The sequence below is a fragment of the Pipistrellus kuhlii genome, unplaced genomic scaffold (assembly GCF_014108245.1).
Source record: "Pipistrellus kuhlii isolate mPipKuh1 unplaced genomic scaffold, mPipKuh1.p scaffold_m20_p_2, whole genome shotgun sequence".
In the NCBI taxonomy this organism is placed as follows: Eukaryota; Metazoa; Chordata; class Mammalia; order Chiroptera; family Vespertilionidae; genus Pipistrellus; species Pipistrellus kuhlii.
In genome coordinates this window covers 10209685-10222858 of record NW_023425515.1, presented here as the reverse complement: position 1 = coordinate 10222858, position 13174 = coordinate 10209685, and positions in this window count along the sequence as shown.

Genomic DNA, 13174 nt, shown 5'->3' with positions numbered 1-13174 from the left:
TTTCCCGCTTATGTTCTTGAGATTTAATCACTAACCATTATGAATAACATATGTTTCTCCTTGTCTTTCTTCAGGGTAAAACGTTTTAATGTGTGTTGTAGTGCGTATAAACTTTTCTCATTGGTACCTCACATTATAGAAATTTGAATTGTGTCTAGTTCATGTTCCAGTAAATTGAATTACCTTATCAGCTGATGGGTTACTTATTCATTTCTTTTGTGAAGGAAAGCTGAAGGGCTTAGGTGATTGCATACTGAAGGTGATTTGAGAAGGACATGTGATTTAAGCCTTGCAAGATTACAGAAAAGATGCTATGCTTTTAAAGTGACTGTATTTTTTGTACAAATAATAAATAAGAAATATTGGTATACAATTTGTATTCCCTGTAGTTTACTCTCTCTGTCACCCCAAAGTATGTAGGTTATTCTGGGTTCACCATATTTGGGAACTAATATTTCCAGCATTAAGCAGATAAGGGCCACAGATAACCTTCCAGAAAAATCCATCCCTGAGGTGATAAAGAAACCAAAGAAGATGTCCATGACTTTAGGACTGGTGTGAAAGTAGCAGCAAATATAATAATGTCCGAATAAAGTCAGCAAGGAACTGTTTCAATGAAAACCTGAATGGGCTTGGCCGGTGTGGCTCAGTGGTTGTACTGTCCTATGAACCAAGAGGCCACTATTCAATTCCCAATCAGGGCACATGCTCAGGTTGCAGTCTTGATCCCCAGTGCAGGAGGCAGCTAATCAATGATTCCCTCTCATCATTGATGTTTCTAACCTCTCCCTCTCCCTTCTTCTCTGAAATCAATAAAAAAAAATTTTTTTTAAAGAAGATTGATTGGATTTGTGACTAAAAAGGAGACAGACTGAAGACAATTACAGGATTCCCATATCAAGAGATTACTTCAGGGCTAAGTGATCCCAATAACATCCTGGCAGTGGGGACAGACCCTAGAACAAGTGAAGGAAAGTCTTCAACCCCAGTGTGATGGACACTCAAAATAGAAATCAAGTTGAATAATTGCAAAAAAAAAATATTTCTTTTGCACACTTGAACTTAGGTTGACATTCATACCTACAAATTTCAAAAAAAAAAAATATCAATAAGCCATAGACTGACTTATAGCTTAATTCTGATTTCACTTCTTTGTAATAGCTGTGTGATTTTATTAATCTACCTCTTCCACCCTGTACCTTCCTCTTTAATATAAAAATAAAAATATTACTTTACAGCATTTTAAAAAATACATGTAAAACTAACAATTATGGCAGCAGTGTTTTTAAACATAATAATATAGCAATAATAGTAAAAATAGCAGCAATAGTAGCAAAAGGGAAACAAAGCCCTTAAACCTTTTGAGCAAGCCTTGTGCTGTTTTTTCATGAATTGTGTTAGAAATTTTCTATATATTAACTCATTTAATAACCACAGAAACTCTTAAGGCAGATAACATGTTATAATAATACATAATTTTACCCCATTTCTTAAATGAGAAAATTTAGGTTTGAAAGATTAAGCCACTTGCTGCGGAAACCGGTTGGGTTCAGTGGTGGAGCATCGGTCTGCGGACTGAGGGGTCCCGGGTTCGATTCCGGTTAAGGGCATGTACGTTGGTTGTGGGCACATCCCCGGTGGGGGGTGTGCAGAAGGCGGCTGGTTTCTGTCTCATTGACGTTTCTGGCTCTCTATCTCTCTCCCTTCCACTCTGTAAAAAATCAATAAAATACATTAAAAAAGAAGAAAGAAAGAAAGAAAGAAAGAAAGAAAGAAAGAAAGAAAGAAAGAAAGAAAGAAAGAAAGAAAGAAAGAAAGAAAGAAAGAAAGAAAGAAAGAAAGATTAAAAGATTAAGCCACTTGCTCATGCTACCCAGATGATGCTTGCTGGCTATAATTTCCATCCACAACTTGCTCTCCCAGGAACCACAGATGACGAAAGGGAGGGGGGGGGAAATTAGTCAGGCAGCAAATAATAGCTCTTTTTCTGACCTTTATAGTGGTTCTAAACTTTTAGAACATCAGAAAGTTCTAAGGGACTGATTGAAACATGAGTTGCTTGGTCCGCTCCCGGAGTTTCTGACTTAGTGCCACTTAGCAGAGGCCCCCCAAAATGTGTTTCTAACAAATTCCCAGATGACAATGTTGTTGTTCCAGGGATCACATTTTGGATACTACTGTTCTGGATTAAATATATGAAAAAATCTTATAAAGGTTACTAAGTGGCCAAATTGTTAGAAGTGCAGGTACCACTTATACTTAGATAAGGACAAATTATCATCAAATTTGAGGGTATCATTGGCAAAATATCTCAACAGTTCAGACACCAGTCTGAACTTTCATCTGAATTGAAAGTTAAAAAGTTAAAATAACTTTTTCATCATCAGAAAGTTATTACTTTTCACTATTGTATTTTCTCTTGTTAAAATAGAATTAATATTTTTGGAAGACACAGTATTTATTCAACCAGTATTATGGACACAAATGTAATAGAGTGATGAATAATATGTGGTCTCTGACTTTAAGAGGCTTAAGATCTAGAGATTAAACTAAAGCTATAAACAGGTAATACAGCAATGCTTATAGATCTTATGCAAAAAGACAAAAAGTTAATTCATGGCATAAAAGCAGAGCATAATAATTTTACTTCAGTTGGAGTATGCAGTGGGGAGTTAAAACGTTGAAAAGTTCACCCTAGCTGGTTTTGCTCAGTGGCTAGAGCATCATTTTGTTGACTGTAGGGTCCTGGGTTAGATTCCAGTCAAGGGCACATGCCCAGGTTTCAGGCTCCATCACCAGTAGGGGTTGTGCAGGAGTCAGTTGATCAGTAATTATCTCTCATCACTGACTTATGTTTATATATTTCTCTCCATCTCCCTTCTTCTCTGAAATCAATAAAAATAAAAAGGAAACCTTGAAAAGTTGAATAAAGTAGAGGAATTTTAGCTAAATGTTAAAGTCCAGGTAGGTTTACATAAATCAGATAGAGTGCAGGGTTCAGGTTGGTAATGTGTGGGATGCAAAGAAAGTCCTATAGTAGGAGACTGAGAGGAAGACAGGTACCAGGTTATAGTTCTATAAATCCAATTGAGGCACTGGGATTTTATGTTGAACACAAGAGTGAATGTCTAAACATTTTTGAGAAGGTGTAAAATATTATCTGCTCTGTGGCTTTACTCTGTTGACAGCAAGTTTCATAATATTATTCTGGGTATGTTTATCTTCATTCCTGCTCTACCATATGCCTTTGAAATAGATGCTTCTTATTCCTGCTTTATCCCCACCCTGAATCCGATTTCCATCTGCTTCAATTGTCAAACTTCCTGCACTATGACTCAGACCTTCCACTTCATAGTTATGGTGATTTGATCAGGAAGGTGATACATCACCAAAGCATTTCATTTACAGGCTCTTACTGATTGTGCAAAATGTGATAATAAAAATAATACCCAAGAAAAATTTTGTTCACAGAAATTCAATCTAAGTTTATGTAAAGACTTTGACTTTGAGTGGTGTAGAAGTTTCTGAAAGGTCCTTCATCATTCGATTGAGTTTCACTAAAGAAGCTACAATGGGCCATCTTTCCCTGCATTTGGAAGAGGTCTTATTTCCTATTAGTACCTAAACTGCATTTTGATATTTTGAGGACTGTGAGAGATAAGCATGGTTAATTGCCCCGGGGAGCTGTCAAGCAAAGGAATCTTTGCTTATGTCATTATTCAAATAAACAGGGATGGGAAAACTTTATAATCCTAGTGAATGTGGATTTACTTTAGGAAGAAGTTGAGTTGACAAAATATTCTAAACCTGATGATATTTGTTCTGTATGTGATTCATACCAGGAGTAAACTGAGACTCCACTATACCATTTCTAGGCATGAGTATTAAGCAAGTTATTCATAGATGAAAAAAATGAGAAAAATATTATTTGCCATGTGATGAAGTCCATTATCACTAACAAATGGTTGGTTGTCTCATAATGACAGTGAGAAATTTCAGTGGCATATTTGAGGCTGTGGGATATGTAGTCAAAACCATTAGAGTAAAATTTGTTTTCTAATGTGGCTCCAACAAATCTCCATTCCATATGATTTTTCTACAATGTGACCTATGATAGAGTCCATACCCTTTCTCCTTGAAACTGAATGGTTCTTTGTGACTGTCTCAACATCTATAATAAAAAAACATAATATGCCAATTAAACCAGACAGCCAAACGACCTTCTGGATGTCCATTTGGATGTCCTTCTGGATGAAGCCACAGCAATGGGGGCCAAGGCAGAGGTGGTTAGGGGCAATAAAGCAGATAGGCAGAAGGGTTAGGGGCAATCAGACAGGCCGGCAGAGTGGTTAGAGGTGATCAAGCTGGCAGACAGAGTTCTTAGGGGTGATTAGGTAAGCAGGCAAGTAGTTAGGGATGGCCAGGTAGGCAGGCAGAAAGGTTAGGGGTGATCAGGCAGGCAGGAAAGTGGTTAGGGTTGAACAGACAGGCAGCCAAGTGGTTAGGGGTGATTAGGCAGGCAGGAAGGCAGGCCAGCTGTTATAAGCCAGTGGGCCCAGATTGTAAGAAGGAGGTCCAAATACTGGTTTAGGCCCAATCCTGCAGGGATTCCCATGGGATCAGGCCTAAACCAGCAGTTGGACATCCTCTGAGGGATCCCAGATTCTGAGAGCATGCAGACCAGGTTGAGGGACCCCCCACACCTGTGTACAGATTTCGTGCATTGGGCCTCTAGTGTGTGTGTGTGTGTGTGTGTGTGTGTGTGTGTGTGTGTAATGCCTAATATGCAAATTGTCCCCACAGGAGTTCAGCTGGGAGACCACTTGTCCAATTGTTCACTATGACATGCACTGACCACCAGGGGATAGCATGGAACCAAGGGAGGCCCTGGCTGGCAGCTGAAAGGAAGGCCCTGGCTGGCAGCCAGAGGCCCAGATTGGCCCTGATCACCGGCCAGGCCTAGGAACTCTACCCATGCACTAATTTGTGCACTGGGCCTCTAGTAGTGTATAAAAAAGGCCAGGCCCACCCACCATGTCTCTTGGGATGCTTGTTGAAAATGCAGAAAGACTCCATGGAAAGGTTGTGTGCTTGTGTTCTGGCTCACAGTATAGATGAGGTACCAGCTGATAGCCAATACTAAATTGCCACTTGTGTGAGTTAATCAATTTGAAAGATCCCTCAGCTCCAGTTGAATTGACAAGCTCTCTGCTGAATTCTTCCCAAGCTCTGCCCAGACAATAGGTACATGATAAAATAAATGGCTATTCTTTTAGTCCAAAAAGTTGTGTGATATTTTTTAGTTAGCAATAAATAAGTGATAGAACCAGGAACTAATATTTTATACCATATTTTATCTTTTTAAAAAAATATATTTTATTGATTTTGTACAGAGAGGAAGGGAGAGAGATAGAAAGCTAGAAACATCGATGAGAGAGAGTCATCGATCAGCTGCCTCTTGCACACCCCCTACTGGGGATGTGCCCGCAACCAAGGTACATGCCCTTGACCGGAATCGAACCCGGGACCCCTCAGTCCCCAAGCCGACGCTCTATCCATTGAGCCAAACTGGTCTCGGCAATATTTTATCTTTTTTTTTTTTAATTCCTTTTATAAATGGGACTTACTGTACTATGGCAGTTTTTGTGCCCTTTTCCCAATATTAAACTTAAGCTGTGCCAAAGGTAGTTATATTTACTGCTTACTGCATATGATTCACACAAAATTCAAATACATATCAGCATGAAGTTACAACTGAAATAAGAAATTAATAAGCACAGCTTGGAAAATTATGGATTCTAAGATTGGCAAGCCCCTTTAAAGAGGTTTCACTTCCTTGCTTCTGGATTTAGTAACAGATTGTATTTCTGATCAAACTTTTTGTGAAGTATGAGGGTGATTATGGTGATTACATATTGATGTCAAGGTCGAATTTAGCAAATATCTTTGTAACTTATACTAAGAGTGTCAGAAAAGTGAAAATATGCATAACTAGAGGATGAAATATTTTGGTTTGGTGTCCATTCTTTATAATGGAAATGTTTCAGTCATAGTCCATGTTACCTGGGAAAGTGATTTATACCAATGTAGCTATAGATCCAAAGTAAACAATGAAGAGCAAGGAATCAGAAAATTCCTTGTGACCTATAATATATAGACTTTGTGATATGGCTCATATCAGAATTAGCTGGGTTATTCAAATTAGCTCTCCAAAATTTGAACTAAATAAAAGATACTATTTGTCAATTATGCAGGAAACTTTAGAACTAGAGAAGGACATATTAATTTTATGCATATAAAGTTATGGGGAGAAAAAAACTTTGAAAAAATTGAAGGACAGAAACACATTTTTATTGTAGAATGGAAATGGGTCATACAGGGCAAGGGAAATTAGATAGACACAAATTCATGTTGTTAAGCTTGCCACTGTAACCTTGAATCCAGATCTAGCTATAGAGCTAATCTCCACAGGTCTGGCTCTCTGTGAATTATGTCTTCAAATCTCCCATGAGAACTACCTCTTTGTAATTATACCATCTGTATTCTGATAACACGCATTTCTGTCACCATTGACCTCAATTTCTTGCCATCAAAAAATCTAAAGAGAAATAAGACTATACTACAATAAATAGGTTTGCAAAGGAGCATGTGATCAATAAGAAGCAGATGAACCTCTTTCAGGATAAGGGCCTTGAAATGAATCTTCAAAAGTGAATATGTGCAATGGTGGAGGACAAAATTCAAGAAAAAAAATAGGATAGATATAATTATGATGAGTTCTACAACTGTTTTTAGAATAGCTAAGGCAGGAAGTGCTAAATAGGATAGAGTAAGAGAGGTTAAATGTAGAAGCAGAAGCCTCATGATAGAAGCATATGTATATATCACATTTTACAAAGTTTATATTTGATACTTAAGTTAGTAAAGAAGTTACAAAATATTTTATGCAGAACATGGCATAGTTGAATTTGCATTTTAGAAATAACTTTTTAAGGAGAGGATTATAAACAGAGAGTCAGTGAATATAGAGCTGGTAATATTAATGCAGGTGATACGTAACTCTGGTATGGAAACACAAAAAAAATTTTTTGACCGTATAATTAGCTAAATCTGATTACTGAGTAGATACAAAGTATGTAGGTAATAGAGTTTGTAAAGACTCCAAAATCAGTTAGTTTCCTGGTAATGGAGAACAAAGTTCATATTGGAAGGGGTTGCATGAGCAATAATAGATCCAATTTTTCCCAGGTCACCTTGCACCTCTTACCTAGTTTCTTAAACACATCCTTGATTTTCTTTCTCTGTTGCAACTCCAAAGAGTAGCTGCTTTTATGATTATATCCCGAATCTAACCACTTCCTGTCATCTTCACCAACACATTTCTGTCATCAAAATTGTTACCAACTGCAAACCAATAAATTGGTGCATGTGTTAATTGTTCTATCCTTCCCCATCAAGTCAATATGGTTGGAGCTTGTTGAGTGAGGAGACTCATGACAAATGATAACCAAATACTCAGGATTGAGATTGACTTCACTTTGCAAGTTATGGTAAATTATTTGAAATTTATTTGACATTTCAGAAGAAGGCACTGGAGTCCTTTTTAGCCAAATGAAGCATCTGATGAAGTTTATAAATAAACACTGCTGTCTAATAAACTGAATGTAGGGTGACAAGGATAGAAGTAGAAAGTCCATCCTGTAATGTAAAGTAAACCTGGTTGAATTTCTTGTCTTTTGCCAAATCAAACTTAGTCCCAGTCTCAATGTATTCACCTTCTTGTTTCTTTTACCTTGATGGCCATTCCCCAGATTTTTATATGGTTTATCAATAAGCTTACAGGACTTGCCACCATCTAAAAGAGTCCCTCCTTTAATCTCTTAACCAAGTGGCTTTGCCTCTTGTCATTCATTGACCAATAATTCTGTTTGGTTTTTCAAAGCACAAAGTAATCTTTGAAGGTTATATTATTTATTTATTTGGTTGCATTGGAATGAAAGGCCCATGAGGACAGGGAATGTGTTTTTCTTGTTGATGCTGTGTTTTCCATGTCCATAATAGTACTGAGTGAAATACATATACAATATACGTTTGTGATGAGATTGACAAATGAAAGGAAAATAAAATATTTAAAACTTGTAAAATATTTGCTGAGAGATGAAAACTAAATCAGAATATGCAAGAATTTTAAAAGTTGTATTAATCTTGAAGATGAGGGGGAGAATTTTTATATGCTCTGGCAATTTATGGGTTGACAGTAAATAACATTTTTTAAAGACTGCAGAAAGTAAATAAAAAAAAACTAATATTAATGAAGAAGATAAATTTAAATAAAATAAGTTTCTATTGAGCATAGAAACTGTGCTGGCAGTTATATATTCCTACTCATAAAGCCTCCAAGTGCCATGTCATGCTTTCTTTGATTAACTCAGTGATTTCAATAAAATATATATAATTTAAGGGTGAAGAGTTTAAATTTGTTAAAATCAACGTACGTAACAGAACAGTGAGAAAGAAATCACACATAAAACACAACATTCACTAAATTCAAATTGACAAATATTTACATCTCTTTTGCCATAATAAATATGAAAGTTATTTGCATTTGGAAAAAATATAGTTTTATATATTAGTCACTAAACTATAAAGTAACATATCATTGTTGTTTTATATTTACCTGCCTTGCATAAACCTAGATTTGACTAACAGTAAAAATTTTCACTGTTAAAATGCCTGCAGAAACATTGTTCATGTTAAATTATAACCAGGTACTCATGCTTACATTTGCTGGGTTATCAATAAAACAATTCAAAGTTTATAGCACAGTGGTACATTGTACCCAGTGTTGTTATTGTGACATATTATGCTACCTGGTGCTATATCACACTGTAAGCCAGACCTTAACTTATGTGACTACTATTTTTTATCTAGAAAAGATAGTATTCTCATTTCCTCCAAAAGCTGTACTACGCATATTTCAGACTATAAAATATATCCATTTCCAAAGTAGTAGTTTCCATTATTTATTGGGATTCTTCATAATATACTAGTAAACATACCATATTTTAAATTAACATGTGGAAATAAGCAAATAAATAAAAATATGAGCAAAGAGCTGCAAATGAATGAAATTCTGAGACAAGTGAATACATTATTTTAATAAGACACTGACTATACACTAGAGTTCCAAGGTCTTATCCATCTATTGATCTGACACAAGAAGAAGGGTTTTGCAAAAGAATGGAAAAGAAACTTTAAAAAATCATTACTTAGAGATAAATTATTAGGCCAAAGAAATGATATAATAAGGAGTTGTGGGAACTAAAATTGATTTTTTTTAGAAAGATTCGTCTTAAAGTTGAAGATGAGCACAGATAATCACACACACACAAGTACACACAAAATTTATGTCTTAAAAGTATTAACATAGTTTATAGAAAATATAATTCACACCTGGGTAGATATAGTCCTCCTTTAAATATATACCTCCATATGTTTGTTTTTAAACTAAATTCTCTGGGGGAATTACAGTGGTGAGAGGGAAAAAACTAAAGAGAGAAGATGAGATTCTGAACTTACAACTCATTATATTAGAGCAAAATTTATTTTATTCATTTTCTCTTTTGGTCACCAAGAATTCCCCTTGAAGCAGGAGTTTCACCATTAAATAAGACTGAGAAACACTGAAGTAAGTTATTTGTAAAATTCAACACTAGCATTGTAAAAGTTAGTGAAAAATATCTATACAAATTATAAAGTTAATATCATCAGCAATGTTGTGTCTTTATTTGGTATAAATGAGTAGCCTTCAATAAGAATGTTAATATAGCCAAGACCGGTTTGGCTCAATGGATAGAGCGTCGGCTTGGGGACTGAAGGGTCCCGGGTTTGATTCCGGTCAAGGGCATGTACCTTGGTTGCAGGCATATCCCCAGTAGGGGGTGTGCAAGAGGCAGCTGATCGATGACTCCCTCTCATCGATGTTTCTAACTCTCTATCTCTCTCCCTTCCTCTCTGTACAAAATCAATAAAATATATATATTTTTTTAAAAAAAGAATGTTAATATATATTTCAAATCATACACTAATTTTTTATGAGGAACTATAATTGTTTTTTTTAGGTAGAGTTCCAGGAAATTTAAATTCATTATATTTAATTCATTAATGTGTTTAGGTTGTGTTTTTTTAAGTATCTAGTTTCTATATTAATAATTCAATGTTAAGAATAAAATGGGGATTCATAATGTAAAATAACATATCAATGTTACATCTTAAACTAATTGTTGGAGAAAATATTTCAAAGCAGTTTAAAATTTTCCATAGCCCATTATTTTTAACTATATCACACTGCTATTAAAATTCATTAAAATAAAAACTTAATGTGTGTTAAAACTTTTTCAAGTATTGCATTTGGTTATATGAATACTCATTATGTTCCTTCAAATTTAGAGAGACCAAAGTAATTGCATAATGAAATATCTACAGAAGTAAAAAATAAATAATATAAAATGCTTTATGAACTGCATATTTTTCTGGGATATTTACCACATCTTCTATTTGTGCTTTTCTAACACACACACACACACACACACACACACACACACACACACAGAAAATGTGTGAAAAAGACATGGATGTTTTTCATAAGAAAGCAAATACAAGATTAATGGAAAATATAATATATAAAGAAATAGTAGAAGATTTGGCAATATCTTGTCTGAAAGGCCTAGACAGATTTAATAACTATCCTCAAACATATAAAAGGTTATGGTTATTGGAATGGTTCCAACCATCTTTACAGAGGAAGCAACAGAAAATAACAGCTTTAAGAGCTTAAAGAGCAGGGCACAGCATCTCCTGACTCTCAGGATACTATAACTAGATCATTAGAGTTGAAAGATTTTACTGTTTCTAGAAGCTTAGGGGAATAGTAATGATACTGGACATCATGTGAAAAAAGAAGAGAATAAAGAACTCTATGGCTTGTTTTGACACCATGTGTGATTTTCATGGGTGTCTTGCTGTTAGCATTACAAATGAAAATTATGTAATTTTCTACAGTAAAATTTTTCTAGATGTAATTTACTTACAGGATATTTTTCCTTACATGATAAAACCCTACTATCCCTCTTTTTTTTTAAATGGATGCTTTTGTAAATTTTGTAATTCGGTTTTGATAACTTTATATTTTAAGTTTCTGCACAAAAATAAGACTGCTTTAGATTCATTTCATGTTAAGCAATTTTACCATGAGATGCACTACCAATAGAAATTTTTGTTAATACTTTAGGAACAGCTTTTTGTCCAGTACACTTAAATTTTCTTGGATGTTTACTGATTTATATTAACCAATTTAAATTAATCTGAAAACTTGATTACTATTCTACTGTCAACTTTAATATTCTAACAACAATCTTAGTTTACCCTTTAAATATTGGTGGAAAGGGTTATTTGCATTCTTGAGTAAGCCCTGAGCATTCCTGGTGTTAGGCTGGATTTAGATACAGGGCAGCTGCTGTTGGCCAAGTATCTGTCTGTTACCTAGGTCTCAATCTGAGCTGGGCATGGGAAGTGAATCAAAAATTGTTTGGGCAAAAATAAAAAGAATCCCAAGTCAATTTTATATAAAATATTCCTTTATTAACTTTTGGTCAAGAATATGTTTGTATATTTTCAGAAAACTACTCTTAAGAGTATGGAGATTCCTGCAACAGAGAGGAGTTGTCAGGTCTGCTCCAACCATGAAGACAAGAGGAGAAACAACCCAGAGATGGAAGATGCTAGCAGTCAGCAGTTGTGCATTGCTACAGGTTGCCCAGGACCAAACCAGAGAGGGTCAGACCTGCATTGTTACCATCTGTCCATCATTCAGATATCATTGCTGGCGTGTACATATAAGGAACTATTTGACATTGAAACTGGGTCTCAGATCTGTTGGACACTGAAATTGGGACTCAAATGTTCTTTGTTATTACATGTTTATTTCTAGTCTGCAGTTGCAAGATTTTTCAAAGAAAAGTAATGGGGGGAAATAGTTATAGAGATAAAGAACCATTGAACAGACTGTCAAACTATAACGGGAAGGCAAGGGAGGTTGGGGAGGGGGGGTCAGCTGTAAGAGATTAACAGAAGGACTTGTATGCATGCATATAAACATAACCAATGGATACAAGACATGGGGTGAGGTGGGGTAGGTGAAGGCACATGCAGGGGGGTAGGGGAGGAACACTTAATACTTCTGCCTAAACATTTCATAATAATTCTTTAATATCCATAGTATCCAATTTATACAAATTCTTGATATAATTTATTTAAATATTTCCAGAGGTTGGCATGAAGTTAGCTTTTAAATGAGATTTTGGAGGTCAAATGAAAGCAGTGAAATGTCTGTTTATTTGACAGCCATAGTGGATTATTTTTTTAACATCCACCTTATCTTCATGACACAATTATTATCAGGAGTAATAATGAGATGAGACAAGAGGAGTAATAACCAGAAAAATGCAAAGTGAGATTTTTATTTTTTTAAACTTTCTATGAATGAAATTATGACAGAAAAAAAATATAGAGAGGAAAATAATGACTTGCTACTTTTAAATTGCATTAGGTATATTTTTTAAAGAAACAGGCATATCTAAATATTGATAAATTGCATTAATAAAAACATTGAAATTACATTTTGAGCTTTACTTATATAACTTTATGAATGATTTGGTTAAAATCTAATAGCTATTACATGCAGATTTGTCAATTTATTTTCTTACTAGAGGCCAATGCCAGCCAACTCTGATCTGGCCAGGTTGGCTAGGGGGAGGGGTTTCCTGAGGTTGACTGGCCATCCCTGCCCCCTGATCAAACTACCATTTCAACTCCCAGTCATTTAAACTCCTGGACGAGGAGACAATTTGCATATTAACCTTTTATTACATAGGATTGTTAAGCAATGCTTCTTGTTAATTTAAATTTTGAAAAACATTTTAATGTTCAATAATGTTTTTCACATGAAATAACACATATAAATGTTAAGAAAGCTTTAAATATAATTTTTTGCATATTCATAAAAATTCTATTTGGAAATGTACTCTAGTGTGATTTTGTTCTGCTCTCACAAAATTTCCATTAAAATATTTTTAAAAATACAGCATACTTTTTCATTATACTTATTAAAACTTTT